This window comes from Gymnoscopelus microlampas (genome assembly GCF_963454915.1).
Source record: "Gymnoscopelus microlampas genome assembly, chromosome: 5".
Lineage (NCBI taxonomy): Eukaryota > Metazoa > Chordata > Actinopteri > Myctophiformes > Myctophidae > Gymnoscopelus > Gymnoscopelus microlampas.
The window spans coordinates 20,749,109-20,755,400 of NC_139942.1; positions in this window are offsets into that span (position 1 = coordinate 20,749,109).

Sequence of the window (6,292 nt, forward strand, 5' to 3'; positions counted from 1 at the left end):
AAAAGGAGAGAAGGTGGGGAGCCAGCTGCGTGGCATGAGAAGAAAGATATTTAACAAAATAGTGATCTGAATAATCTGTTCATGCTTTCTTAATGACCCTGACACTGTTAGCTACTATTACGTTGATGGCATTTTATCTGTCATCTCTGTTAGAGTTGTACGTCTTGTAGTCCATCCTTGTTTTGTGCTTCACTTCCATATATGAGGAGGACACTTAGGTTTACTGGTTTATTGCAGCTGTGAATTAAATTGCTGTCGGGCAGAAACCTCTTATCTCCATAATTTAACATGTGTTTTTTTCAGTAGATTAATGCCCCACTTGATAACACTACTGTGTGTGTGTGTGTGTGTGTGTGTGTGTGTGTGTGTGTGTGTGTGTGTGTGTGTGTGTGTGTGTGTGTGTGTGTGTGTGTGTGTGTGTGTGTGTGTGTGTGTGTGTGTGTGTGTGTGTGTTACTCACAGCCTGCCTCAGGGTAATCTTCTCCTCCTCCTCTGGTGCTGATGTGACCTTCTGTGAACCATATTTAAAAAGCACACAAACAAACCTTGAAGAGCCTGTAAACAGGAAATGCCCTGTTTTGAGCATTTCCTTCTGAGAGCAGTTTTTCTGGTTGGGGCTAAACACCTCACCTGATGACACGCTCAGGTTAGTTTCAGTGATGTCATCAGAGTAGTAATACTTTGCACTGTTTACCCCATCTGAATAGCTTATGTGAGCATTATGAAGAATGTCAGAATAATAACGTAAACCCTCTATTTTCAGTAGAAACGGACCCACATTTCTTGGACTGCTTTTTTCTGTCAACACCACATCTCTTTGCCAGAAATAGCCAGTCTACAAGCTCACAACGCGTCACAGTTTGGCTTATGTCCCCCCAGAATAGGCATGATGGGGTTTATGTAGTTAATGCTATTCATAATAATGTAATGGTGTTTTCGTTTTGTCAAGGTGCACTAACGTTTTCATATTGCTGGATAATGTGGTATTTTGTATTGCACGTGCATAATGTTTTCATGTTGAGTACATCTTTTGATAATTTCTTTGGCTTATTTCTTACATTTTATTTTCACCTGGTGTTTTCATCAGGATGGTGGATAATTGTTTTAGCACTTAGGCTCATTTATATTTAATTGCGTGCCAGTGTCATGCTTAGTAAATAGCAGATCTACAAGCTCACTATGTGTCACGTCACGAATGTGGCTCGTGGTGAGCTTGTATATCTGCTACTTACTGCATGCAACACCAGCACGCAACCAAGTATGAATGAGGCTTTAGCAGTAGCACACCTAGTGACCACACCTTTCAACAGACCAGACTAAGATAAACAGCTACACGTATGTAAGCATTCAAAACAAAGTGTTATTATTTTAAATGAGTGTGTTAGAGATATTTGTCAGGGCCTCGGGACACCCAGCTTGAGACCAAGCTAAACCTGGCCAAATCGGGACGTGTGTTCACTGTCAATGTTGCCATATTTATTTTGCGGGAGAAATAAGCAACTAACAAACAACTATGAAAACAAGCCCAAAAGAAGTGACTATAATAGGCCACATGTGTGAGCACTTTAAACCTAGATCTACAAGCTCACAATGTGTTGCGATTGATTGATTGAATACTTTATTAACAGTTTGCAAAAAAAGACACAGTGGCACAGATTTATACAAAAGAATGCTAAAAGGATAACCCAATAAGCCCAGGGCTTGTTTCCATTGAGGTCCTGTGTATTCAATTCATGGAGACAATAGGACATTGGAACACTGTTGTTCACTGTACCTGTGAACATGTCCTGGTCAGTCTCTCTGGTCTCCATCTTCACAGTCTGGAGTTTCCTCTCAACCTCGTCCTCTGTATCTGATGACTGATAAGAACACACTCACATTTTTTGTATACGTACGATGACTTTCACTATATTTAAACATAGGTAGAAATGGTTATAATAGCTGTCACTTTACCTTACCTTTACCCTGAACCAATGCACTTTGTTTTTAAAAACAATAATGTACAGAGCCATGACATACTGGAATGTGCTCCCCCCACTTTTGAATTGAAATACATTTGGTTTAAAAAAGATCCGTAAGGGTCCATTTGGTTTCATTTTACACTCTCAAGAGTTAAATATCTATAAGGGTCCATTTGGTTTCATTTTACACTCTCAAGAGTTAAAGATCTATTAGGGTCCATTTGGTTACCAACTCTTCCATCATTTAGCTGGGGACCACCTGGAACCCCCTCAAGGACCACGGTTGGTCCCCGGACCACTGGTTGAGAACCACTGGTTTAGACTAATGGGAGATCCCATTTAAACAAACAACATTTTAAAGACAAATAGTGTGCTTTTGTCAACATTTTAATACAGCAATGCCTTGACTTAAAGAGACTTGAGTACTTAAGTACTTTTTCAAAACAACTTTTAAGTACACATTTGATACTCCAGTACTTTATCTTTCAAGTACAAATTTGACACCACTTTTTCAACTTGCGATATTTGAGGAGTATCTGTACTTTGACTCTACGGGTTGAGTAGGCTACTTTGTCCACCACTGTGCTCTGTCCAAGTAACTAAGTACATGTACTCAAGTACTGCACTTATATACAATTTTGAGATATTTTTTACTTTCAGCGTTTACAATGTTCAATACTTTTACTTCTACCCCATTACATCTCAGGATGAAAATATTGTTATTTTACTCCACTACAATGATATGAAAACTTTAGTTACTTTGTAGATTTTGATTATTGGTACAAAACACACTAACCACTTCAGCCCTATAAATACAGCCATTTGAAAATTGCAGATCTACAAGCTCACAATGCGCATCGTGAGCTTGTAGATGTTCAAAAGAGTCTTCCATCACTGCTCTGTGCGGTTTCGAGGGCCGAAAAAAAAAACTCATTTACTAAGCCGGACCCCAGTTTGAGAACCACTGCTATATAAACAAAGAACCTCTGTCATACAAAAAGCTGTTCAACCACTGTACTGCTCTTTATAGGTTCTGTATTCTAGAAACTGAAGCACCATTTGATTAACTGAATTTATCTCCCTCACTTTTTCTCTTATCTATCTCTCCCACTATTTTTCTCTTCTCCCTCAACAGACACACACACGCACACTACTAGTACATCAATTCAAAATTAGGATAATTTGTGGGGGGAAAAGGGTATTACCTCTGCCATTATTTGTTGCAGTCGCAGAAACGCTGATGGGCAAACAAAGGTGTATTATGGCCTAATCTCGTGGGAATGCGTGAGAGGTTGGTAGTCCACCTTACATGGGCGTTGCTTCTGCCAGTGTCCTTCCATTTTTCATTTCTTTCCTCCCCTGACCAAACCCACACAAGATACATTGTTACATTAATAGTTTCCATGGCACTTGATGTCACATGATGTCACAACAACACAATTGTATGGGGGGTTCCTCCTGGCTGGGCCGTGCAGAGACCACTGGAACGGCAGGTGCTCAAAGATCATAAAAGGACAGAAGCGCGCATCCGAAATGTAATACAGAATGGAAGCAACATGTTCCACAATAACTTGGCCCATGTCATGCCTGCTATTACCCTGGGCTATCTCCTGCCTCCTGCATCTCTACCACAAACAGCCTAACATGAGGGCAAACTAAAGGCAGGAGCCAGTTTACTTAATTATCACATTGATTGGAAATAGGGGGAAACAATTAGCCTTAACTCTGTACAAACCAAGCAAACAAAAGCTCATGAAATGAACATATCTCAGTTTCGTAGCTAATCTGCACAAAGTGTAAAAGCAACAATGTATTCATGGGATAGTGAACTTACCATGCTTGCTGAGGGCATGTCTCAAATTGTTTGCAATGCAGCTGCAAGATTAAGGAGGTGGGAGGGCACTTGACATCACTGCATAAGTGAACATTTAAACTAAAACTGACCGATGGCAGCCAGCTCATTTTAATATAATAATATTAATATACATATTAATTAGGCGTCCTGGACAAGAAAACGTTTGAGAACCACTTATTCAGAGTACAGATCTGGATCAGTAGGCTAATGGAAGTTATGTTGCTATAACATCTAGGGTGTTTATGCCCTTTTCTGATTAAATCAAATAACGGTTTTGTCCAGAAGAGGGCAGCAGTGCGCCTCACACAGCCCATCATTCAGTGAAGACAGACCAGTTTATCTGCTTGACTCTTCAAGCATCCCTGAAATGTTACCACTTTTAAATGATCATTCAACGGCACCATGATTTAACTTGTGAATTCTAGTAGCTTAATCATAGGGCTACACACATATGACAAGTCTTTAAACAAGAATGCATTTGTTTTAATTTAAGATATAAAAAAACATTATCACGAACAATTAGGCCTAGAAGCCCCATAAAACTAAATGGGCAATTATTGCAATAGGCTACTTGCCACAACCACACCTGTTTCAATTAGCCTATACTGGTTCTGCTTGCGTTGAAATGACCAAGAACATAATACTGTTGCAGTGGTGTAAAGTAACTAAGTACATTTACTCAAGTAGGCCTGCTGTACTTAAGGACAATATGAGGTCAATGGGACAATCGGAGGTCGGACTAATGGGAGGTCGGACCAGCGCCACGTTACCCTGAAAACAACCTTACAACCTTGCAACCTTACAGTACATACATGGTTGTCACCATGGTGACAACATGTATTTTAAGCCCAATTAGAATATCCATCTGTGTTGTCTAGAACGATGAAATAAAATAAATTGCAAACTTTTGTCATGATAACAGAATTTGTGAGACGAGTTTGGAATCTGCATTATAAGCAACACAATACAGAGATACATTGCAATATCCACAATCCCTCAGCACGCTGCTCAGCTGTTCAGAATGCTCATTTGTTAATTACATGGGCTGCTTTGTCTCAAGTTCAATCTATTCCGTTTCTATATCTTATTGTGCTATTATTGCATATTGCCTTTTGCCTTTCATTCCTTGGCCCTGTTTATCACTGCTTGCAGCTATATATTTTTTGTTTTTAGACACTAATACATTCTAAGTGTAGGCTGCATAATGTAAACGGTGAGGTTTTCTCATAAGCCCTCCTAGGGTTTTTACCTCACCGGCACAACAATATTCTGTCATCTTTCCTAGGAAAGAAGTAGTATACTATATGTATATGATTCCTGTTGTGCATATCAATAAATCAAATCAAATCATCAAACACAGCCTTGCTTGTTTTTTACGAGATATTTTATTCAAAAGCATGGCCTTTTCATTTCAGTGCCGTTTACGCAAAACAATGATTTAAAATGGAAAACAATCATCATTCCACCTGCCATAGGCTGAGAAACTAAAACATCAGCTGACAATTCTATATCGTTTCTGTCGGACAGAAACCTCTTTAAATTTGTTATGTATGTTTTGTAAATTAATGCCTGACTTTGTCATACTACAGCATCACACAAAAATAGTGTGAAACTGGGTTTCATTTTAAGGCACGGTTCAAGATTTAACAAATATTGAACAATTGAAAAGTATTAACAAGAGCTTGTGACTAAATAATAACTACATTGGATCCATTGGAACACAGGTTATTTTTCCCCCATATCCTGAAAAGTAACGGATTTGGACATACAAGGTTTCCATCCGACAGTGATGATATGACAGCAGTGTTTCTCCATGTACCCCTAGAGGTACACAGAGGAACTACAGGTTACATGAAAAAGCAGCAACAGGAAAAATTGAAGAATTTGATGTAAAAAAAAAAAAGAGCTACGGAGGGGCTAAAGAGCCACATGTGGCTCCAGAGCTGCGGGTTGCTGACCCCCCACAAAGTAAGATGGGTTATCATTAGGGCTGTCACGTTACAAATTTAAGTTGACGATTAATTGTCACACTAATAATTGCGATTAACGATTTAATTCTATTTTTGGCATTGAAATATTGGAACATATGAAAAAAAAAAAAATCTGTTTGCCTTTTAGGCTTCGTAATCAAAATTGCACAGGGAAGAAAATGTCAAATAACTGAAATAGGCTATACAAAGAAATTACTAACATGTATTAATTTTGTACAAAAACAAAAAGGTAAAAATAGCGAAAAAAAGATGATAAGTGACACATTGTAAGCTTGTAGATCAGCTATTTCTGTTTTTTATGTATGATCATTTTTCAACATGATTATGACGATTATGCAAAATAATTGTGATGATCTCAAATAATTGCGATTAGACGATTATGTAATAATTGTGACAGGCCTACTTATCATTGATTCATGGCATCATTATGCTATTGCTATGGTTTCTTTTGCTGTTTTCTGAGCAAAAATATTCTAGTCATGTAA